Source organism: Columba livia, chromosome 1, assembly GCF_036013475.1.
Source record: "Columba livia isolate bColLiv1 breed racing homer chromosome 1, bColLiv1.pat.W.v2, whole genome shotgun sequence".
Lineage (NCBI taxonomy): Eukaryota > Metazoa > Chordata > Aves > Columbiformes > Columbidae > Columba > Columba livia.
Window position 1 is genome coordinate 96,992,213 of NC_088602.1, and position 25,570 is coordinate 97,017,782.

At 46.0% G+C, this 25,570-nt stretch overlaps 1 protein-coding gene and 1 long non-coding RNA gene across 3 annotated transcripts in view; both read right to left on the reverse strand.

The window, feature by feature from the left end:
* The window catches only part of HSF2BP (heat shock transcription factor 2 binding protein), a 120,717-nt gene that overhangs the window by 28,109 nt on the left and 67,038 nt on the right, over window positions 1-25,570 (reverse strand). Inside the window, exon 8 of one of the 2 annotated variants that reach the window (XR_010473755.1) lies at window positions 6,618-14,696. The exons of the other annotated variant lie outside the window; for it this stretch is intronic. The gene's annotated coding sequence lies outside the window, so the exon portion shown is untranslated. The remainder of the gene's footprint in view (window positions 1-6,617; window positions 14,697-25,570) is intronic. 2 annotated transcript variants of the gene reach the window in all.
* The window catches only part of LOC135579884 (uncharacterized), a 33,962-nt gene continuing 25,949 nt past the window's right edge, over window positions 17,558-25,570 (reverse strand). The window contains exon 2 of the long non-coding RNA XR_010473760.1: window positions 17,558-20,221. This is a non-coding gene — a long non-coding RNA (uncharacterized LOC135579884). The remainder of the gene's footprint in view (window positions 20,222-25,570) is intronic.

Here is a 25,570-nt window from a genome sequence, read left to right on the forward strand (position 1 = left end):
GGATGGTCGAAAGACCGCATGTTCCTTGGCTCTCAGAGCTTCACTACCTCCTTGAGGGACCAGGAGAGCTTGATTGATTCCTCTGACTGCAGGAGAGGACTCAACTGGGCAACACTATTAATACCTCCAACTCCAATCGGTGAGCAGTTGTGGTTTGTATGGCATGAATTTCAGTAGGAGTCTGGCAGAAACAGAAGGCTCCTTTGCTGTTTATGGCGTGTGAACAGCTGCTTGAGAGGAGAAACATCTCTGCAGCGGATGAGTCTGCTGTAAAAGTCATGCCTAGATTTTCGGGAATTTCTGGCGGCTGAATCCCTGCTATACCACAGCTGTCTGAGCAAGGCTGAGTGCAAACACTCACCCCTCTATCTCAGCCAGATGCCTGTAAATCTGACAGACAAGGCAAAATTAACACAACACTAACTGAATTAACTTTAATGAAGTTACTTCTGATTTCAACCCATGTGTCCAGGAGAAGAATCAAGACCTTTACGCTGAATCTATTCCACAATGTCATGGTTTTGTAATACTAGAGAAGATTAACAGATACACACTAAAACCAGGGAGAAATATCTGTGAACAATTTCATGGATAAATGGTTAAATTCTGGGCTGCTTTACAGTGGTGTAAGATAAGAGAGACAGCATTACCATTGGTGGCGCCTCTCCAGCAGAGATCTGCTGGTCTGACACATTTCATACTCACACCAAGGAAAGCAGGAGCAAAAAATTGCTGGCACCACTGGTGAAACAGCAAATGAGATTGGAAACCCCCACTCCATACCTGCTCTCAGGGGATAATATTTCCAGCAATTCCATTTATTCACGCCTATGCAGTAGGCTCCATACTCTTGTAAGAGCTATTGAAATCTGGCAATGGGCAGTTAAGAGGCACCAACAAAATGAGATTACTTTTATCTTGCATTTAACCATTAGGAGAACTATTAATCCACACATGTCATGGGGAGGAAAAGCAGCCTTTCTCCTACGTGAACAGTCTCACAGGGTTTTTCTCAACCCTTGGAAAAGTCTATACGCACACTGATGTGCCTATGTGGGTGTGTAATCGTGCCTCTGTTCAGAGTGGGACATACAGTGAGACACGTCTTCATTGAAGACAGAGTCACTTCTGAAGGGGTTGGGTATTTTTTTTAATCTCTTCCTGACCACAGCAGACATTTAAAGGCTGTGAGAACTTCCTTTGCTACTCATATGCCTGGTAAGGACACACTTCTGAAATAACAACCTCAAGGGAGAATTGCCCCCCTTCCCCATCAGCACTCCTTTCTACTGCCATGCTGCTGCTGTGGCACTTGTTGGTAACTGGCTTCTGCTGCTTCATCCTTCAGGAGAGCCAAGGCAGTGTTTTACTGCAAAGCCCTGTGTGTGCAAGTTTGCTTGTGTGCAGCTGAAGGGAACTTCAGAACTCGGAGTAGGATGGGTTCAAAAGCTGCGCAGCCGCATTCTTGGGGCTTGTAGGAAGGAGAGTGGTGGGAATCAATAAACAGAACAGCACATGTCCAAACGCCCTGGAAATCCTCACGCTGCCAATACAGCCTGCCTAGGGAAGAGTTAAAAGCAGAGCTCTGGAAAGTTTGGCCAGATGACTTCCTGATGGAGTTTATACAAGTATAGTGTGCGCAAGGACTTATGTGCCTACGTGCCACTTCTCCCGAAGCAGCCTGAGCGAGCAGAGGGAGGAAAAAAAAATAATAGAAACATCACAGATGGGTCCAGGCTGAAAACAAGAGTCTGATGGATGTGCAGGGTCATCACACACCTCTCATTACAAACCCGCCTGCCAAATCTGTGTGATGCCTCCTCTGCTACGTAGCCCCCTTGCTGAAGAGCAAGAGCACTGAGGGCAGAGGCAGGGGTGAGGCAGGGCAAGGGGGAGGAAGAGGAGGACATTTGCATGGGGAATTCGCAGTGCCTCAAACCATCTGTCAGTTGCTCAGCTCTCAGGACACCCCCAGCAGTCAGAGAGATAATACAGTCATCTGCAGCCCCTGGGATGGCAGGGTGATGCTGGGGTGATGCTGGGGTGATGCCTGTAGGTTCAGTCAGGAGGTACGATGGTATGTAAGTACATACACATGAGCTGGTGTCATAAGACCTAGCCTGGATAAAAATACCAGTGAAACGCTAACACAAGCTTGTCAGCATGGATTGTACAAAACTGTGCAGGACTCTGGTACTCAAACTGTCCCCTCTTCCCTGCTAGCTGTGCATGGCAAACCCTCAGGGTTACCTTGGTACACTCACATGCATGTCCCGCTGTGGAGCTGTGATAGGCAGAGCTGCTAACCGTGAGGGAAGCGGACTTATGTATGCACAGAAACTTAATTCTCACTACCATGATCTCTTCCAGGGAAGGATTTGCAAAGATGGCTATCGATGGCTTTAGTTTGGCTGTAGCTGGCTACCCTGCACCCCTTTTAGCCTGGGTTGTACCTAGTACTCTCTGTAGCAGCAGGAATTAGCTGTTGCAGCCAAGTGGACAGTAGTTCGTGAAGTGATTTACAGCAAACTCATATTCCAGGTCCTTACCCCAACTTTGGTTTAGGGTTGAGACTTCAGTATTGCGGCTGTATGGAAGTGGAGTCATCTCCTAAGACTTCTCAGCGTGTGTAAGAACAGGGGAGTGCAGAGCTGGCACAGGACCCAAGGCAACACTTGAGATATCAGCCTCATCTGCCTTGAGGCTGAAAGCCTTTCCTGCCATGTGCGAGTGGCAGCCCTCGCTGGCCTCCCAGGAGAAAGGAGCAGGGGCAAGGGGTCAGGAACAAACCAAGGGCTATGTGCAGTGGCCTAATTGATAGACTAGCCTGCTCTAGGCAGGTCAGTAAAAAAGGAAACTCCATATTGCTCCCATTTGCAAACTCCGTATTGCTCCCATTTAGTAGTATATGAACCTTACTCTTAATTATGTCGTTTCTCTAGAGTGCGTTTGCCTCCTTCTCCTTCAGAGCGGGGTGAGAGGGCACTGTCTATGAAAGGATTAAGCATCAGTCCCTTCAGGGATGCTTAGTCAGTGAACCCGTGCTTCTCATTACATACTTTCAACCTGCTGTCATTTGATAATCTTGTGGAAGAGTTCACAAGTTTGTGCTGTCTCAGAAATTTCTGCTTGTTAACTGCAGCTGTACTCAGAGGGGATGCTCTGTTCACAATAAGTCTCTCAGTGAGAGTATGGCTAATTGCTTCAGGAGGTCAAAAGGAGGGTCTTCTAAAGTGCTACCGTTGCAAAGCCCAACTGCACTCCCAGAGTCAAGCCGGCTTGCTTACAGAGCCATCACTAGCACCAATAACTAAAAAAGCTGCAGACAGAATTTAGACAATGTGAAGCAAAAATAAAAAAATACTATTATTTTCCCAATAACTGTGCTGACTTTGGAAAGTAAGACATATAAATGGTAGAAATTGGCCATCTAAGTAAAATGAGCATTTTATTCATTGATTTCTTTTAGATTGGAATGCTAACACTGAATCCTACTATTTGACTGCCTGATTTCCAAAAGTCATGTTATTTTCTTCAGCTAGTTCCTATCCCATTTTTTCTATGGAGCCCACAAACTTATCTTTGACTGGAGCAATTACAACTCCTAAATTCTTGGGTGCAGTTCTCTGGAAGGCAGTTTCAAATTTTGACTTACTCTGTTCCTTTTCTGGATATTCCCATTTTTACATTTCTATCAAAGATGTCTGTCATTTCCATCTTGCCTCTCTAATGCCCCAAGCAAAAGGTAGGAGAATTAGGGGAAGAGACATTACATTTTGCACTGGTAGAAAGAAGTCTGCTGAGAATGAGAAGCCAGGGAGCTGATTTTAGCAGTGGCTGATTCAGAGCTGATTTTCCACCTCTTTGCATTTCCCTCTCTCTAGAGACTAGCACAGGCTCAAGACAGAGCTATTAGGATTAGGATAAAGTGAGACAGTGGAAAAGAAGTGATTTAATCTTAACGCAAGCATTTTGCACCAGATTGTCTCCTGATTGAGCTGATGTGTTAAAGAACAGAGCTGTTTACCTGTGTGTGGTAAAATTAATTCACACTGGGTACACAGCCTGCATTGCACTGCAACCAGAAGTGTCCCTGCTCCTGGATCACAGTCTGAAACACAGGAGGAGAGCACAGAGCATGGTTCAGACTCCCCACCTGACTGACAGACATCTAATGCCAGCCAGCACAGTAGCCTCCCTGTTTGGGTGGGAAGGACGGGCAGCATCAAACAATGGGTGGATTCATATCAGATTTATTCCAAAACCTACGAATCAAATCCATCCTAAACAACAAGCTCACTTTTCAAAAAAGAAGAGCAATTTAAGGTCAAATACTTCCATCCTAAGCAACATAAAATGAAGAATAGCAAAATTTGTTTGGCATCCTGTGTGGTTTACCAGCAGTGCCTCAGTCAGGGGGAGGAATGCAACGTCCTGCCTGCACAATGCAAAGGCCAGCAAGTCCTGTGGCAACACCGCGTGGCAGCAGAATTACACCAGGTCACATTACATGGGAACATGCCACACAGAAAAGGTCATACCCTGGGCTCCAACCCAGCCTGCCCTGCTCAGAAAGCGGGTTTCTGTACCCGGCTCTGGCTGCCCTGCTCTGGAAAATGCCTGCTCAGGTTCATCTCCTCGGCCAGTGCTGCCCTTCTGGGCTGCAAGCAGATGCTACCCGAGCCCCCAACAGCAGCTGGTCCCCGTCAGGGAACCTCTGAGCAGGCACAGGTGGTAGGAAAAAATAAAGCAGTCAAAAGGGAGGGCTCGTTTCTTAGAAAGAGAAGAGGAACAGGTCACTCTGGGTCTGGCCAGCTGGTACAGGGTGCTTCACAAACACCAGACCTGCATGAACTGAAGTGAATGCAGAGAGCTGCCCAGAAATTAGCTTGACCCTCTTAGGTCAACCACAGCTGACAGCTTCACTTGCAGGACAACTTCTCCTTCTCTCTCTTCCTTTTGGGGTATTTCCTGAGCTGCTGCAAGCTAGATGTAGGCCCACAGGGGCTGGCAGATACCAGCAATGTCTGGCAATGCCCCCCCAGATATAGCCAGCCATGTGCATGACCCCCCACCTGGTATGATTTGGTGTGCGTCACCAGAAAACAGTGAGCTGTGCCCTTGGAGCCACTAGCTGTCTCTGAGATTGCCCCATGTCCCTCAACCATCCATTAAGCCCTTTGCAACAGCAGTGAGGCTGGTTTCTGCTCAGCCCAGACAAACCCCTGGTAATGGTGGGCAAGTGCTCCACAGAGTGCAGCTGTGGGATGCAGGTCAGCATTGCCAACCCAGAATGACCTCACTTAGCCTTGAAGTGAAAACCAACCTTAATAGGCAGGAACAGTGCTTGATTCCACCCGAGATGTCCAGGCAACCCCTGGCACTGGCAGCAGTGACTGCTATTGGGAGCTGAGCTGGTGTCCCCTGGTTGTGCTGTGCTGTGACTTTCTCTCCCACCCAGCCTTCTCTTCTCCAGGCTGAACAATCCCAGCTCTCTCAGCCTGTCCTCACAGCAGAGCTCTTCCAGCCCTCTGATCGTTTTTCCTCTGGCCCCTCTCCAACAGGTCCATGTCCTTCCTGTACCTGGTGCTCCAGAGCTGGAGGCAGGACTCCAGGTGGGGTCTCACCAGAGCAGAGTAGAGGGGCAGAATCACCTCCCTCGAGATGTTATTAAGGGCGTTGTCCAAATATCTCTTAAACACTGACAGGCATGGGGCATCAGCCACTTCTCTAGGACGCCTGTTACAAGCTTTCTAGATATCAAGTCCATATGGGCCACTAATCTAGCCCCTGCTTTCACACACAAGCACCTTTCACATCCTTTTTCATTCTTCCTGATGCAGCTGCTGTGGCCAGCATATCACCTGCACCCCAGCATCCCAAATATATCTGCCTTCCTCACACTGGACATTTAGATGGGATACTTGTCTCAAAGCTTAGGCTGCTCAGGCTGAGTTGCAGATAAAGTCTTGTCTTTACTGAAGTCAATGGCAGTTTGACATTTGGTTTCATTAGGGGGTTAATTTTGCTTTATATAGTGATGACTTGCTGTTTGGCAATGACCCTGAGGGACATCAAGCAGAGCCCATGTCCATTCTTATCCCCATCCTGCTCTGATGAGCAACTTGCTGTGTGACTTGCAGTCACACCACTTTTTCATGCCTCAGTTTCCCCCTCTGTATCTAAAAGGAAGCCCAAGTTGAAAACACACCTTCCCCTTCTTTATGAAGTTCTTTGATACTGTGATCTAAAGTACAACATAAGAGCTAACATTGACCTTCAGCTGCCTTTACCATGTCCAGACCTATTTGGTGCCTATTTATGGCAACATAGTCATTAGCACTATAAGAACAAATTCAGCACAAAGAAAGCTTTAAACTACTGAAGTGGGGTGTGCCGGGCTATCAGAACAGCTATTGTACAATACCTTCCTCCTTGCCCTATCAAAAGACAAAAGCTGCATTTGATGATTGAAGACACAGAAACCAGAATAGCAACGGGAGCTCCTCCTGCAAAAAAGGAATTCCGTATTTCCTAAAACCCACATTTCTCCTTTCCTCCTTGGACCTCTCCACAAGGGGATCAGAGCAGGGTCCTTCCCCCAGCTTCCAGCTCACCTCTTGCAGCCCCTCAAGTCCGTCCTGGGCTAAACTATTCCAGCAGTGTCAGATGAAATTGTGATTTCTACCTTTTTTTTTTTGTCACTTCGTTTTCAGATAAACAACGGAGCAGGCAGCCGATGTGAGATGTTGACATTCTCTTTGTCAGGCAGGGAGCTGCTGCCACTTGCTGGCATCCTGTCTTGTACAAGTGAAAAGGTTTTTCCTTCTGCATTTCTTCCTGTGGAAGGTTTCAAGGGTGAAAACACATTGAAAACAGGTGATGCATCTCCTGCTGAGCCTGGAGGAATTTTTATTTACGGCTTCAGGTTCCCTCATAGCTCTTTAAACAAACATGTGCCTTACTATTGCATATTTCCCTTTATTTTGTCTCTGTCTCTCCTCCTGGAGCAGGGCTGCTCAGCTCCATCTCTAGAGCCAGGAGAAGACCAGACACCTCTGCTTCACTGAAACCCAGAAACAATGAGAAGGCCTGAGTTAACCAGATCTTTCACAACTCTCCTAAAATCAGTCTGGAACTGGATATTCATGTTCAGATGTGAACAAGAGATTGCCTCAGAGAGAAAAAACAAAAGACAAACCCTTCCCCTCCCCCCGCAAAAAAAAAAAAAAAGCACACCCAAAACAAACAAACAAACAAACCTAAGAATCCTATTGGGAAAATGTAATGTCCCGATGGGTTTAATTTTAACAAAAACATTTGTGGTAGCAGCTTGATATCCCTTGAAAACACATGCACAGGCTCCCAGTGTATATATAGGAGGTATTTATTTTGTCACTACATAATTTTTTGTCTTTCATTCAGTTCCATTTCAAAATGACCATCTGGCCTACGTTGCCAACAACATGGCAAACTGACTCCTGTCTCAGGGATGTACCCACAACTCTGTGTAAACAATGCTGTGAAAGACATGGGTTTAGTAATATTTTCCAGCTTGGATATGATGGAAATGTAAATCCATACTCTTTTCAAAGAGGCACTAGCTTAGGCAAGTAGATGCAGCAAGGAGGGAAATATAAAAATGCAAAATAAGACTAGATCTTACAAAACAAGTACTTTACTTCAGCTGTTGGACACTGTCGGTGCTGTGCTGTCTGAACAGATCTCTTCTGGCACTCACATTTCCTGGGAGAAGAGGCTTACCAATATTATATGGTTGACACAAATAAGCTGTAAGGAGGGGATACATTCCCCTCAGAAAGTGCACCACAAACTGACTGAGGAACACCTTTCTGCCCAAGAGGTGAAACTACGCTGTGGATCATGTACGTGCAAGGCATACACATCCTGAGAAAGCTCTGTTTGTTTGTTGACCGTCAATTTAGCCGGAGATTAGATAAAGCTTAATTAATGCAGACCAGTTATGCTTTGGAGGCTAAACACTCGACCCACAGATAAAAATTATTACAGAAAGTCAGAGGCTTTCTCCAGCAAAAATCAAAGGAAGAAAGAGCATTTTAACCACTAGCTCAAAGGGGCTTTTTTACAAAACAAACCTTATTAGCGAGTTGTTATCTGGTTCATGCTCACAGCCCCTTTTGCTTAGCAGACCAAGAGTATCACCCTGGGAAAAGACCCAGAAACAATCTCTCAGGCATGCCCTTTTACGACCCAAAATATCTATTCCCTACATTCATTTGCAAATATTCTGCAACATGTTGGATTTGACCTTTTATCATTGGGGAAATACCAGTTCATTTACACATATGTTCATAGAATCACAATGAGTTTGCAAATGTCTTGTCAGAAACCTTCAGGGTCACCATGACCTATAAGCAGGTATTAACAGCAGCCTCATTCACAAAAATCTTAACAAAACCTTGTTACTTTCCAAGCAGATATTGATCAAACAAATCAATGCATCATGAGCCCTTTTTGCTTTTCACTCAATTTACAAACACAATGCCATCTTCTGGGTCAGACCAAATAATTTCTGTTACACTGACCAACCAAGTTCCAAATCAACCCGTAGGTTCAGTTCATTCTGGAGCCTTTTCAGGAGTCCAATTCCTGCCTGGTTACACCACTACAGCTACCCAAAAGTCTGGATGGTCAAGTGGCAGCCAAAGGGACTGAAACCAGGATGGTGACTAAGCAGCAGGGGTGGCTGCATCAAGCTCCCCAAAACACCTCTGGAAAAAGGACTAAATAACTAAAAAGTACCTTGAAGTTTAAAACACCTAAAGATTATGAACCAAAGTAGGCAACATGTGGGAGAGAAAGGGATCTAGGCATAGCCAAAGGCAGAAGCAGCCTGTTGAGCCCTTCCCCAGAGAAGCAAAGCCCACAGCCTAAGGCTGAGCATAGCGAGACAAAAAGCAGCAGAAAGGAGATGATGAGCATGAGGAGAGGATGGGGCCAGCTGACACACAATGTCAGTGGGAGCAAAGCCAAAATGACATTAAATCTGCAGAAGCATCGTCAAAACAGCATCCCTCTAGCCAAAATGCCACAAGTCTCAGGGTCAGCTACAGGCCAGCTACTTCAACTGAGTCAGGTGGTGCCCAGGGGGTACATGTTCCAGCACATCCAGCAGACCTAACCTTGGCTACGCCTCCTGTTATTGCACCCAGTGCTATGTCAAACCACCCAGCAGGTCCGCAGCGCCTTTCGGCAGGACAAGAGGGTCACTGGCACGAGCCAGGGAGGATGAGTTAGTACCTGGTGAACTACCCCTGCTCTAACTCTGCTCCATTTGCAGCCGAGGAGCCAAGCGCGTCCCTCCATGCACAGCAAGGACAGGTCTCCTGAGGAGAAGGAGCAGCTGAGGAGAGGGAGGTGTTCGAAACCACCCGAGAAGGCAGTCTGTGTTGTCTGTGGACCTGGCCAAGGGAGCAGAAAGGGTTAATGGGAACAAACAATGATCATTTCACATATTTGTATTACTTGTGGAAGAGAAGAAAAGGGAAAGAGGGATAAATTATAGCATGCTAAGATTGCAAATAGTAATTTTGATTTCTCCTCTATAACTGCCCACACACACACACTTTCTGCCTGTTTTCGTATGGAACACTGATCCCCAAAGCACTCTGATCCCCTCCCCCCAGCTTTAATACCTTTTGAGCATATTGGCCAATTTTGATTAAATTTACTGAGAGGCAATGGTATCAAAGATTATTTCATTCCCGTAAGAGTTGCCCTGGCCAGAAAGAGAATTTATCCCATTTGAGAGACCCGTATAAACTCCCTATTCACCAAGCAATAGAGAATCCATGTGTGCACATGCCTCTGCATGGGTGAGGAAGAAAGATGACCAGGGAGTGTCCAGACACCAGGAACAGCTCTGGCCAAGCTCAGATGATCTTAGACATCGAGGCCAATAAAGCACTAGACAGACTGTCTCACTGGTAATGTGTTTGGGAGACATGCTACTTGCAATGACACAGAAGGTCACAAGAGGCAATTTTTTCACAATAAAAACAATAAGCCATTGGAATAATCTCCCCAGGGAAGTGGTGGAATCCCCAACACTGGACACTTTGAAGATTCAGCTGGATGGGGTGCTGGGCCATCTTGTCTAGACTGTGCTTTTGCAAGAAAGGTTGGACCAGATGATCTTTGAGGTCCCTTCCAATCTGGTGTTCTACGATTCTATGAAAACATGCTCTCCTTTCACTTGCATGTGCATCAGACCTTTCAGACGATGCCCTCAGGTAGGGTTGGTGCTCATGCTAAGGCTGGGGGAGCACTGCCCTAACCCCTAACCTCTAACCACCCACCTGCAGCCACTTGCTTCCCTTTCTACCTGGGGCTGAGCCCTTACCTGCCTCCGAAGCACAAGCATGAAGATCCCACCTACAGGGGAGTGGGAGACCACTTAACATAGGTGCTCTCCTCTTGCATTTTGGCTGTATATAGACAGTGCTAAAAACCAACCTGCATAAACCACCAGAATAGGAGTGGAAAGCGTAACAGAATGATCATATGCCTGGTATGAGGCCAAATGCTGACAGTGAAGAAGCCTATACGGGCTTGTTAACCTACTAAAATAATATAACTCTTTCCCCACTGACACATTCATACATGACTTCTGCCACAGCAGGTCAGTAAAGATTTATTTACAAGGTCTGCTTCACAAAGGGTAGGAAATGCTAGCTGGACCCTGCTGGGACGCTGGAGAAAAACAGAGTAAACAGCAGCAAACTGTTGTACTGGTGGTGAGTGTAAGTGCTTTGGTGCTTTTCCTCTTGCTGAAACCTCCGATGGCAGCTATCAATCTTTTGCTGCCACTTGCAGAGGGTATTTATTAATCATGGCATCAGCACGTCTTGTACCAGTCCGTGAGTCCTCAGGACAGCCTAGCAAAGGAGCAGAAATAGTTTTGCAATGAAGGTAGGTTCAAGGAATTAATGTCTCAGCACTGGTCTCTCCACCACTCTGGCAGCAGCACTAGAAAACTAAGGATCAAAATACAGAGAACAAGGATATTAATTCTGCCTAAATAACAGACTGCATTTCCTCTACCCGGCTGTTCTGAGGAGCTAATTACACAGATTCCCAAATCAAAGAAATATAAAACAGTCTGCAAACGATTGCAATGTTGATGTGTTGGCAGTCCAAACCATGACATATGGTCCTTCAGTATGCCATCCCAGAGAACAGGCTCATGAGCAACGCTCATTACGCAAAATAATGTCGTAAATAACAGAAAGAGACTGATTTTAGAAATGTACTTGAGGTGGCCTCCCTTCTTAGCCCCACAACATGACAGTCAGTGTTTCTCAGAGCTGCTGCCAGCCTGGTGATAGGTTCCCAAATGTACCTTCCTTGAAGGGGAAGGAAGGTGAATCATATCTAGACAGGATCCCTTCTCAGTCAATACCCACACACAAGGTTTGCTAGAACAGCGCTAAGGTTGCAAAGTCAAATTTTCAGCACCAAGGTTCACTGAGCATGGTGTCTGTGTCTGCATGTGTGTGTGCACCACCACCACCCTTGTTTCAGGAGCACCCAGCAGTGATGCACAGGCCCTCACCCTGCTCAGCAGAGGGATTTGGACCTTGAAGTTCACCACCCAGACCCTTGCTGTGGATCTTATGGAGTGAGGGATGCACAAACCATCTCTAGGCCAGGAGGGGAGAGGGCTGAGACACTCCAAGGGCTTTCACGCGCCTCCAACCACAGCAGCCACATGGAGGCTTGATGATCTCCGGTCCTATCTGAGGAGGTGAGCATCGCTCCCCGTGGCACAGGGCTTGGGCCATTCCCCAAAACAGAGACCCTTTCTCTCTCCTCCTCCTCCTTCATGCTGCCCTAGCTCAAGCTCTTCCTCTTCTTCCACCCTGGCAGCACATCACTTTGTACTTTTGCAAACTGACTCACTGCCACGACTCCACCTTGGCCCCTGGTCAGCCTCCCAATTAGACCTCTATCCCCTACGGGCACGCCGGCACTAGCCCAGCTGGCACGCCTGGCCTCAAGCAGAAACCCTCAGGACCAGACCAGTGCCTCCTTCCTGGCAATTGCAGAAGTGAATTTCCCTATGCAAAGGTTAAGGATAGAGCTGGTCTATTTTCTCCTAACCCTTGGGGCTACAAAGTTCAGCTGCTCAGCAGCACAGAGCAGCAGCCCTGCATCCACCAGTTCAGGGCACTGAGATCAAGATTTTGGCCCAGAACACCTCAGGCTCCCCTGTCCCCATCCTCAGGCCACCCTCGTCCTGCCGCATCAGGACAGGACAGAAAGGCAAGGCAGAGTGCGATCTGCTGCACCAATCCTCCCTTAAAGTCATCATTTTGCTGCTTGTAGCCCTAGGTAATGGAGTATTTTTACATGCCCTACACCTGCCCTGGACATAAGTCACTTGCCATAGAGTTTATTACTCCAGGAAAGACTGAAGGGGCACAACACCATTGCACTTGTCTGCCTTACTGCATGCCAAAAATCCCAAATTCTGGAGCGCCGAGGGTCCTGGGTTGCCTTCCTCTCACCCTGCCTGTTGTTTGGCCTTCAAGCAGGCAAATATAACTCCAGTAACAGCATAAAAGAAAACTCAGAGAGGCCATGGGAGCCTTGTGCCTCTTGGGAAGGAGACAGCAGATAAACAGGATTAGGGAATTTAGCATAGCTCAACCTGCCAATTTCTGCAAAAAGGAAATGTAGGCAGTGCCTGCAGCCCCAACTCAGAGGAGAAGCCTTTGAAATGCCTGACAGGCAAAATGTGTTAAGATACAAGCTGCTTTTCCTCTGTAACAGGGAACAGCCCTGCTCTGTGGAGCTCACCCTGCACCAGGCACAGTTTGTGGTGTGTGACCGGACGGTGAGAGCCCTGGGAGCCAGGCAAAGGAGACCTGATCCTGCCTCACGGGCTCCAGCCCTTGCTGGGATTCAAACCAGGAGGTCAGCTGCAAGATGTTCTGTTACAGAACCAAACTGAAAAACCTTACTAAAGAATTGGTTTCCCAGGAAAATCTTGATTTTTTTTCCATCTCTTTTTTGTTGTTGTTGTTATTGAAAAGAGCAGACCTGCAAACTGAAATATTTGAAATGGTGTAGGAAATGGTTGGATTTGGGGTTTTCTCCCGAGAAAGAGTTTGGATTTTCAGGTGAAAACAGTTAGGTTTCAACTTTTCATCAGAAAGGCAGCTATTCCATGGGGAAATACTGGTGTATACCCACTAGCTCTGAAACCTGGTCTCACAGCCGCAGGCACATTCTTCAGTGGTTAGGGTGACATTAGAAGGGACACCCTAACAACACCAGACTCCCCCCTCAGGAGTCTTACACCCCCAGGAGGAGAGGACATGCCCGTAACTGCCTCTGCTCCGGAACAAGCGGAGCCACCAGGGTCTCTTCCCAAAAGCAGAACCCTCAGCATCCTCTCCCCACTCCTGGTCACAGCACCAGAAGACAAACGCTGATTCTCGAGTGAGCTGTCTGCAAGCAAGCGCAGAGCAAAGCCCACAAGGGCTCTGCTCATTAAACCCAAGGGAAGCATACTGGGAGAAAGGGTAGGAGCACTCTACAGGGCCAAATCAAACCCCAGTATATGCAAGACACACAAAACAGTTGCCTGGAGTATTTATTTACAGTCAAGTCCAGCTAAGATTAAGAAAACACTAAGCTTTTAGATCATGTATATTTTTATAATTATTTATGTGCAGGTAGTGATTTAGAAAAGCTTTTTTTCAAACTTGGTCTGGACAGCCTTTTGTTAAAATTTAATTTTCTCCTGCACAAGTGGCACCCACCACCGGTGACTTCTATGAGCAAAGAATTAAGTGAGGAATCATGTCTGGTTTCCCTACATCTGATCTGAATTTTCTCTCTTTCACATTGTATCATATTTGTTCTTTCCCTCAGGGTACTCTTGTACTTGGATGAGATTTTAGTGTTGCTCTTAAATCCTGTTTGGATGGACTTCCAGCAAGCCCCAGACAGCTGAAAGCTTGGTTGCCCATCACGTGAGACGTGACTATTTGGTACATGGTGCACAGAGCCAGCATGGGGAGCAGCTGCTTCTTGAGACAAGGTTTCACATGTGGTGGGCAGGTTTCCAAAGCAGCCCACACCTTCCCTGCTCTCCTGGGCCAGGGGGCTGAAGGTAACCTGTGTTGTTGGCCTTCTCCACAGAACCCCATGCCCAGCCAAACCACTCACCTTCATGGCCTTTCCAAGGCCTTGGGGACACCACCTGCCTCACCTGGCCCACAGCCATTGCTGTGTTCAGCCAGGTCCTGTTGGTTTTCAGGAGCTGGCAAGCATGATGCCAAATCAGCAGGGCTCAGCAGCACCCAAGGGCAATGCCCAGGGCTGGGAGGAAGGTGTGAGACCTGGGGTGGAGGGGAGGGTGGTGGCCCTGACAATGCAGTTTGATGACATGCCCACGGAGATCCCAGCAGCAGCCAAGGGATGTTCATGTTGGTCAGTCATGCTGAGCTGTGTCCTGTGCTGTCTTGAGCACCGATGCAGCCAGATGCAAAATGTTCATAAATGTTGGACCTGAAGCTTTACCTTGGTTTGCACTCTGAGAAGAAACTCAACTCCCTCTCTGAGTCTTTCGCTTTCAGGTACGCTGTATGTCAAGTTACTTCTATGCAGAGATTGCTTAGGGCATTAGAGACAGGCAAGAGAAGCTGCAAGTAAAGAAAAATTGTCAAAGAAAAGTTTAAAACTATCAAATATCCCACAGCAGTAAAAAATTATAGTTTGGCTGCTGATATTAAACCGGTCAATTTGAAGAGCTGTGCCATTTTATGCCAGATAAAGGAGCTAGCTTCATATCTGCTAGACTATATCATCATTTGATTTTCCAAGAATCCATCTGTCTGCTAGTAACAATGTCAAATAAATCTTCACTAAAATGTAAAAATGTTTATGATTATACTGACTGACCCGTTCCTTTATTAAATGAGGACAATAGGATATGCCCTGATATTTGCTAATGGGTTACTCCCATCTAACCCCTTCTTGTTCATCCAGATCATCTGTTTTCATTTCATCATACAATAGTTGCCAATAAAATTAAGTCAATTAAATTAAATGTCTATTATGTTCTTTGAAATTAGGCTGAGACCTTTTTTCTTTCCTCAGTCTATGGTCTGGGAAGATTTTTGATAGGGCAGCTGGGAAATCTGGAGCAGATTCTCATCTGCTGTAAACGGGTTTAACTTTTCAGAAATCAATAGAGTGGCATCAGCTTACTCCAGTCGAAGGCCTCAACCCTAATGTGTATGAATAAACCTCAAGCCTGTCTTTGGTCTAAAATTCATGTCTGGAATTGGTCCCTCATGCAATCCTGAAGACCTTGTCTACTTACGAAAGTGTTAGCCACTACCTATAACATAGGTTCTGTAGTTAGGTATAGTGTTAGCAGCCATATATGCAGTGCAGTTACACCACGATTTCTTCCCTATGTAAACACCCCTATTCCAGTATAAAAATGACCTTTTAGATTTAACTTCAAATGTGAGCTATTCCCAAAAGGCATAAGCAAAATCAATAAAATACTGTAATGTCACATAGTTGTGTCTGCATGAAGCTGCCTGCTTTGGTTTTCTGATATAAAATATTCTACTGCATTTTTTTTCCAGTGTAGACAAGACCTTAATATCTCATTCAGTGGTTATTTAAATAAAACAGCAAACAGAGGAGGAATGTTCTACATCCTAACAAAAATCCCAAGCTCTTGCCTTCAAATGCCATTCAAGTATCTTAGGAACTAGTAGAGGATATTACAACTATAAATGGTCTTAATTTGCAGGCACTTTGCAACATTTTTGTAAGTGACTTCTCATTTTTGGACCAGGCTTCCAATAAATTTTTGCCAAAATCAGCTGCTTCTTAGAAAATGACATTTAGCTCTTGTATCCTTAATGAAAAGGCTGAGGTTGATAAGGCAGGGAGCCCATAGTTTATTCTCCTGCCCTACTGTGGGACAAATGCTTTGTGAAGAGCTGAATGTGCCCCTCATGCAGGATATCACAGAATCACAGATTGGTTGGGGTTGGAAGGGACCTCTGGAGATCATCTAGTTCAACCCACCTGCTAAAGCAGGTTCACCCAGAGCAGATCGCACAGGAATGTGTCCAGGCGGGTTTTGAATGTCTCCAGAGAAGGAGACTCCACAGCCTCTCTGGGCAGCCTGTTCCAGTGCTCTGGCACCCTCAAGGTAAAAAAATTTCTCCTCAATATGTAAGTGAGGGGATCTCAACCGCTTTCAATATCCACAACACCACTCATGGCTGGCATGGTCCCCAGTTCTGTCTCATCTTCTACTCACCCACAGTGCCTGTGGCACGTCTGATAAAAACACAACGGGGAACAGCATCTCATGTGTTGGGGCAAGACAGATCCCTCCAGTCAGCCAGTGGAAGATGCAACGTTGCAGCCAGGGGCTCCAACCCATCCAAAGGATCACCTTGGGGCAAGATGTCTTGTAGGAGACATACAAATTCATTGTCCCTCCTAAGTAGTCGCAACTGGTAGGTAAGTCATTAGAGGCACTGGGGACATGGCTGTCAGCCACTAGGAAACCTTGGACTGCAGCCTCCAGCCACAGGACATGTGGCCTGCCTGGTGGAAACCCTGCACTGAGGTAATCCCAGCAGGGTGTGGGGTTGGGGAATCCTTCTCCAGACACAAATGAGTGGCAGCCACTTGTGTAAAAGACTACATGCTGGCAAGTGAGAGACGAGAAGCTGCCAGAGCAGCTGGGGACTACCTCAAGGAGGCTTCCCAAAATGTGTTGGGCTGCAGTCCCATAGACTCATGGTGGAGTGAGGGACATCAACTGGAACTGGTCAAGTAGTTTCCTTCACTCTCAAAAGGTGGGGGTGAGACCTGCCTTTGTACTCTTTGAAATGGCAGGCCTTGGTGAGACAAAGGGTATGATATCTGTCTTAGAGGCCCAGGATATTCTGATTAACCCTTTACATGTCATAGAGAAGTGGGGTTGTTCACATCGCCCCAGGATACAGTTTCCTTTTTGTGTTTTACTGTTTTCCCCCTAATAATAAAGAAGGACTGCAGATCTTTTCTGTAAAATTCTAATAGGGCTAGTGAAAATGTCAAGAATAAACCTAAGCAAGACACCATCATCTAACTCAGGTGACAGTCTTGAATGATTTTTTTCAATTTGAAAGTGGTGAAACTCTTTAATGCTCTCTCTGAATGATCTGTCAGAAGTCATTTGTAGACTCTTAACTCATCGTATCAGTACTACTGTTAAATATGAATCTCCAGCCTTTTGTTAGCAATCATCCTGAAGAGCTGGTGCACAAGTAGAAAGTGTCGTAACTGTCTTCCTGCAGACTTGATAGCAAAGTCAGCACAATCCCCACCAAGCCTAGACAAACTGCTGTGAAAGGAAGGCAAATAAAGACCTGGAAGAACTCCTTCATAGGGATTGAGAGGAGAGAAAATGTTTACCCAAAAACCTTAAAGCAAACATGGGAATTAACACTGAACAGATTCATGTGTATTTCCAAGTGAGAGACTTGGTAAGCAAAGCTTTATTTAACTCTCTGCTGTCACAAATTCTAACAGTGAAACAGCTCTTAACCCTAATTAACTCAAAATATTTGACATCTTACAAAAGTTTTGAAGCACAGAATGGCTTCCTATCAGCCAAACCTACAGTGCAGACAAGAAGTTTTCTTATTCAAACTTCAAAGTTTTTCAGTTTGCATCAGGCATTGTATAAACTACATGTAACCTCACACAAGATTCAGCAATGTATTTTGCTCCTAGAGTGCATTTTTCTAGAATAAAAGCTTTAAAGTGATCTACACATTTCTAACTGTAAGCAGAAAATCCCAGCTTCTTTTCAGACCCAAGGGACTTGAAAATGAATACAAGAGACATAGTCACATCATCAAAAGGCTAGGTAAAAATGTCCCTTGTTTGGTGTTGCAAGGGGGATAGGACAAGAGGTCACGGTCAGACCTTCTGAGTTGATTTCCTCTCTGTCACTGAGCAAGGGATGGACTGGAAACATCCCAAAGTTTCTTTTCACAGCAGTCCCTACTTAGGCTAGAGACTGGCTAAGGATAGAAAGTTTAACACTCTCTTTCCTCAAAGGATCTTATAATTCATTTATGGGTTTCCGGCTCTAAACAGTCTGAAACGATACAAACAAGATTTGGTTGCTCATTGCCTGTTAATGACCCTGGTGCAGGCAGTTTCATCAGCTCTGTGTAGAGCTAATTTTTGCTGAGGAATCACAGCAGAGCTGCTGGAAACCCACGTGTCATCAATTTCAAGAACCGTAAAGGTGAGCTTCCTCCCAGGAGATCCACAACCCTCCTGTAATCGTCAAATTAATGGAGTTACGTTGGGGTAAAAGCATTGCAAATGAAGAGAACACGTGCTTAGCAATTTATGTGCCGTGTCAGGAAAATGTTATCACTTCAGACATATCAGGTGGATTCTCTGTTCGCTAACACCTTTGTAACACAAAAGTGATTTTGATTAAATCTTTAGGTAATGATTACATCAGCAGAGATACACCACTGAAAATACGACTGCATTTTCCATCTGAGGTGCACATTAAATATCAGCAACGATGACTTCCATGGGGTTATCCCTGTATAGAAGTGAAACAGTAGAGCTCAGATGTTTGCATTTTTGTCAAGGCAATACATAGCTTTACAGTTACTTCCAGTTGCTCACACGGAAACAGGATCTTGAGGTGCTTTACTACATCACAGCTTACAAAGCAAACAGTGGTAGTCACAGAGGTGCCACAGGTAACTACCGCTTCTCATCATGTGAAGCCTGAGAGCCACAACCAGGAGAGCTCGATGTCAGCTAGAGAGAAGGGGATGTGCTCACAGAAGGAACAGGGTTTGACCAACAGAAGGAGCAGCAGAATGACTTCTCCATCTCCAGATATGCATCATGTCTACAATTCACTTATTCACTCACAAAGGTGGGTTTTAACAGAATGTGGAAGAATAACAGCACAATCTTGCTGAGCAAGATAACCTGAGTTTGTGTAGAGTAAGCTTTGCAATCCAGCTACCTTTTGTTCGAGGAAGATCTTTCTCTATATCAAGGTGCCCCAACAAGACTTAATGCTCCCTTTGACCAAAACAGAAGCATTGCTGAGATAAGGATTAGTCTGGGGACCGTGGCAGAAAGCACACCATGCTCAGGGCAGGCCAGGATGGTGGGTTCTGCTTTGCCACAGAGCTGCCCAAAGGGTTTGCAAACAAGGGACATCTGGACTGCTAAGTCACACGTGCAGAGAGAGCTTCTGCTGCAAGCAATGGCCAAATGGCAAAAGCGACCGAGAAAAGCTGTGTACTCTGTGCCTCCCTTACAGGACATGGGGTTTGACAGTATAATAAAGGAAATCTGTGTTGGAAGGGCTGGCTGAGAGGCTTAGCCCTGACTGACGGGCAAGGGGCATCTGTTGCTAAAAATGGCAGAGGTGTGCAGCTCCTGCGCAGGACACGGCACACAGCAGCAGCTCCCACCCATGCAGCACCCCATATTTGCTGAGGAAAGATGCTGCGGGGTATCTCTGGCCTCTCCACTGGGGTCTCTTCAGGCCATGGCTTCCAAGGAGGTCAGCCGCCTGTTTTAAGAGGTTGCTGCTCTCCTCCCCTGGGTGTTGAGGGTCAGTCTGGGCCTCCCCTCACCACTGCCTGGGGAAGCAAGCACTCTCCCTGAGGGTTTTCCCCTGGAAGAGTGGAAAACCACTAGCAGCTCTTGGCAGGGAAATGCACTTGTTGTAAGAAAGAAGAATGATGAGATAATGCACAGACAGGGGTGGGCGGCAGCGAGAGGGAAAAGCAGTCATTTGATAGTCTGATTTATTGAGTAGGGGTTATTTACAACAATACCCACAGCACAGTGATGGAGCTGAGGCTTTCGTGGGGGTGATGTGTCTGAGTGGCAGTGAGAGGGAAGAGCAGTCATTTGACAGGCTGATTTATTGAGCAGGGGTTATTTACAGCAATATCCACAGCACGGTGATGGAGATGTGGCTTTCGTGGGGGTGACGTGCCTGAGCCCAGTTCTAACAGCCAAGGGGTTCCTGTGTCACAGGTCCTGTCTTTCCTTTCCTGCCAGGTAGACTGGACACCTGGAGTGTTTGGGGTTTTTTTCCCCTCCTCTTCTTTGATTACAGGAAGAGGAATTCCATTGCAATTATCTGGGCGCAAAAGCCAAGAGAACAAAAAGTAAGTATTGCAAGACTTATAAAATCACAAGAGCTGGCAGCACTGCATAAATTTGTCATCTTAGAATAGCTGGGAGAGACTTAACCGTCCCACAGGCAGAGGCAGGGACACAGGGTGCCTTGTAAAACTCAGAGCACAGAACAAAGTGAAAAGATAGTGTAGCTCAACTCCCTGCAGATGCAGAATTGCAGAGTGAAATCCTTGCAGATCTGGTCCCTCTCTGTTAATGCGCCTGTTCCCTGCAGTGTCTCCAAATCCCTGCATATTCCAGCACAAACAGGTACTCCTTGAGCCTTTTACCAAACTGCAGGGGAAACAAAGTCCATATGACAAGAGCATGAATTAAAAAAAAGCACTCATTAACTCTAGGCAGTCGCCAAGTTAATGTGCCTAGACTGCATCCAGTAAATGCTTCCCTGTGCCATGCGGGCAGACCAGCTTTGATTCCCACTGCCTCTGACATTTCAGTGGCAAGCAGCATTTTGTGGTGTAATCTTGTCCTTAGTTCACTCACAGTTCCCTGCAGTTCTCTTGGGGATTGTTTGACAGAACATGATCTTCTCAACATCACCACAGTAAGGACCTGTGAGCCACATCCGGTGTTCTTCATGCGTTTGATGCTTGCAGGGCTACGGAAATATGCACTCCAAAGCTAACATCTCAATTAAAAACTTAAAGATGCCCTTTCAGAAAAATATCATGGTTGGATGCTTCAGGTCTTCTCTCGGGTCCGGAGCTTCAAAACCAGTTCCCCATAGAGAGTCATGGTTTAAAGGACAGCAACAGTTCACATTTTGTTTCTAGACAGCCATTTATTAAAAAATGCCAAGACAGGCCAACTTTCCAGGGAATAACAGTAGCCCCACTTCTGCCTGCTGAAGGACAGCTGTCTTAACCAGCTACCGGTCAGACCTTTCCCCATGGAAGCACACCAAGCCTAACATCCTGCAGCATCTAGGTCTCCCCTCTTTCACTCCAGTTTGGGTCAGGAAGCACTGAAAGAGGCTTGACTGATATAAAACTGTAGGAAACAAGATATTCTTGGACACAGTGGTTATGGTAATATGGTACCTTTGCAGCACAGAAATAAGAGAATTTATTTTGACAAGAACCAGCGGCAACAGAACCATTGCCACTGGTAAAACTGGCTGTGGTGAAGGAGTGAGAGCCATCTGACAAAGCTAAGTAAATACACTACAAAAAACAAGATAATCCCAGCAACGTGGCAGGTAAACAGAACAGGTTTTCTCTGCCTATACATACACACATGTGCATCTATATATACACAATACACTCAGGCAAGTATATATATTCAGGCAGAAGCGTTATTCAGACAGAGCTCTAATTTTAAGCTGGTGATGTGCAAGGTGTAACCGGCAATTTGGAAGCAGTTGGAAGCATTTCCTTTTGGGGGTTTCCTCCTCTCTTAGGAGCCTGTGCTGCACAGCCCCAGCAGGCAGGCTGGTGCCTCTGCTTCCCTGTGTGCCTTTCATTGCAAGCCAGAGCTTGGCAGCAAGCAGGATTTGCTGCCTTATCACCTCCTCCTGCCCCTTTCACTGGCGTTTACATCAGCCTGAATCTGGCCTGGCTCATTTAAACAAAACTGTCAAAGAAAATGTCACTGTGTTTTTCCTAAGCACAAATGGATTTAGAGAGCCCAGCGTAGCAAACAGCAATGTAAAACTCACTTGCTTTACAAGTGCAGTCTTGCTGATGTAAACCAAAAGACACATGCCAAGGGAAAGTTTAATAGGCACCTGGAAAAAACATTAACTTGAGTTACATCTATTTTCTAATGGCATATTGTGTATGAAACAAAACACCCACAAATAATTTTGGGACCAGGGATGTTCCCCCTTCTAATTGTTTTCAACAAGGGGGTCGCCAGGGCTTTTACGTGCGCTTTCGACTGCCACTGTGAAATATGTGTTCTCTGTTTGTTCTTGTTCTCCCTCTGCAGGAAATCAGAGACTGTGGCTTCCTGTAGGCTGCAGATGCTTTATTCTTTGTATTCCCCAAATAGGAAGTCCTGGGGTCATTCTGCCAAATATATGGAAACTTAATTTCATTTCAACACAGTATTAATCACTAGGAAGTGTCAGGACACTGATGGTCTGATAACAAGACAGTTACAGCAGAAACCTTGTATGGGCACCAGGGCTAAAGCATTTGGCAGCAGACATGGAGCTTTAAGTCCCTGCATCAAATGGGGAAGGAAGGCTACCTGATGAGAATTAATGCCGGTAATTGTAATAGCGGTGGTTTTTTTAGTGCCTTGTAAACCTTACCAACCTTTTATGCCTTTTTATATTTTAAGAGGAAGGTAGATAGTTTTTGATGACTAACGCCTGTTTTTGATGACTAAGCTGTTATGTTTTTTCTCTACAAATCATAACAGCCTGTGGTGAATGTCCCCTCACTGACCACAGCCCGGCAATGGCACACCTCTGTTCAGCTGAAGGAAAAGCTTCTGATTTGCACCCTTGGAAGTCACAGATCAGTCCCCTGCTGCCACTGCATGTCGGAAGGGGTGCAGATTCCTTAGGCTAATGGATGCAATGGGAACACTGGAAAAAACAATTGCTAAATTTAAGTCCATAAGCAATTACTAAGTGTTTCACCAAGTGCGTTCAGACTTTCTCTTTGAAGCACTGTTTAAAACACAGCCAACGCCACACTGCTGGGAGGTTTGCAACTGTTACTATTCCCATTGTAAAGGCTGGAAAAGTGAGATGTGAAGACTGAGAGCTTGGTCTGTGCCCATAGAGTTGGGCTCTTTGTCAGCACTCAGGGATTGACAGCATCAATCTTTACGCAGTGTCCAGCTTTTGCTCAGGGCTCAAGATAGCTTGCAGAAGAGCTGCTGTACCTAGCATCCAGTTTTAACCCATCAAATCCCAATAGCATGACCTTTGTAACAGCTCCTGCTGGATTCACTTCTGTGTGGGCCAGCTGCTACAGGCCCCGTCTCTCGTGCTGCACCCTGCTCGGCTCATTAGACATTTTTACACTTTTTCTGAGATCTAGCTTTAGGGACAGGTACAACACTTGTTTTATCATGACACTGGGCTGTGTTCTTAGCTGCAGTTGGGACAGAAATGCAGCTCTGTAAGAGATCAGTGTGTTTTATGGGAAGCAGTTAAGGACAAGATAATGTTGTTCAAAACATTTCACGAATATGACATCATCTCCTGCCTTAGAGGAAGGGATCTGTCTAAATCATAGGACTTTGTGAAGACACTGTGCTTCTAAAAACATATTCAGTTTAGCATTTTCTACAAGGAGTAAACAGGGAGGGAGGAATCTCCTTTACAGAAAGCAAGAGGCCCTTCACAGAGACCAGCAGGCATGTGGTCCTTGCCCAAATTGCTCATGGGCAGTATACAAATGGAGCTGTCACCTCCTCCCTTATAAAAACACACTGTGGAGTGGAGTAGTGGAGTATTTCAAATTCTACCCTTGTGTGAAATCTGCTATGGCAAAGCAGTAAGGTCAGCCCACTGTGCTTTGCATGCCTCCTCCTCTCCACTGTCTGAAGCCGGAGATGAGAAAAACCAGGTGCACAGAGGGATGCCCTCTGCACGCCACATGGGATCACGCAGCTGCTATCACCCTTTCCATGCATCAAAGCTGAGATGCTCAACAAGGTCCTGAGCAAACCCACTGGCCATTTCACCCGGTAAATCCAACACTACAAAAATGTCCCTTTATAAGCGAGACTAAAATATCAAAATTCTGCCCTGGAAATAAACTGTTGGATGCACAGCTGGTGGAGAGGGGAAGACTTGGGGCAGGAGAGCACCACTTTTCTGTCTGAATCCAGCTCTGCAAAGCTCTCCCTTCCTTGTAATTAATCCCCTTCTCATTCAGTGATGTAGTGTGAACATTCACCTAAATCCAATAATAAGCCACGGAATTTGAGCATGAGTTTAATATTAAACTCATGGTTAAACATTATGCTGAACAGAAATGGAGCCAAAAATTGGCTGACGTGCTTTGCTGAATAGGAATATCCTGCTGCAGTTCAGCCTCGGTGGAGAGGGGAGATTACTCTGTGAGGATGATTCACTTCACTCGAGCCCAGACAAGCCCAAGCTTCACAAGCCAGATCCCACCCTGCTTGTAAAGGAGACTGGAGAACACAAGAGGCTGCATTCGAACAGTGGTGCATATGATCATTGCCAGAAGACACCCAGGACATGAAAATAACAAATACAAAAAGGTTTGCTGCACAGCGTCACTCCTTCGGGGGTCTACATGAATCTGCAGAAATGCATCGTGAATAAAATGGCGATCTTCCCTAAGGGACATACGGCAATTGAGTCAAACCACAGGCACTTCACTCAGCTTCACTTAGGAGCACTTGTCTATGCTACAAAGCCTTTACCAGCAGCTAGGATGGCTGATTTATGTCAGCAGCATCTCCTAAAGAAGACTAAAGTTATATTTAGAAAGGGGTGATTTGGAAGATTTATCTTAATGTCCTCCCTGAATAAAATAAGCTGCGTTCTTCTGCTGGTCTAAATTCTGCTTACTCGTCTGGTTTTCCTGACCTTCCTAACCTGGTTTGGGAAATAATCTCTTTTCACCAGAAAACTTCAGATCATCAGCTTGGCTGAGGAGACCGATGCAGCAGCAAACACACATAAAGAGGGCAGCCTAGGCAAAATGAAATATAAAGATGACAAGAGGCAGGAAATTTGGGATAAAAACCAGGCAAGGCAAGGCTTCCCAATGGTAAATCATTTTTGTTACAGATAAAACACAGAGGGAAAAAAGCTTATCACAGAAAGAGTCATGCTAAAAGCCTATCACAGAGAGAGTTTACACTAGGGGACAAACAAAAGACACCAAGAAAGGCATAAAATGTTGCCCTGAAGGACATGTCCTTTTCCAAAATGGCCGGGCTCTGGAGGACAGAGCAATTGGAGATGTGAAAGAAACCAAGAGACACAGATTAAAGGATCCTGCTGAAATTTGTTGAGATATCGGTTTCAGTATTTAAAACCTGAATTGGCGAGCCACCACCCCCGCCCCCCAAGAAAAAAATGGATAACAACCTTTCTTCAATTGAAGGGTTTTACCAGAAGGCCTCTGAAGATTTATGGTGTGCACATGTGTAGTCCAGGCCACAAGCTGGCAACAGTCCCCAGTGGTGGGTGCGAGTGGGCTCTTGCCTGCCTCTGTGCCAGCCAGTTCCAGCTGTGACAAGCAGAAATCTTCTGACCATGGGAGCTGGCATTGGTGAGGTGTGTCGGAGGCCAGGGCAAGCCCCTGGGGGAGGCTGTTCTTGCAACTTCACTGACATCTTTGTGCAGCTG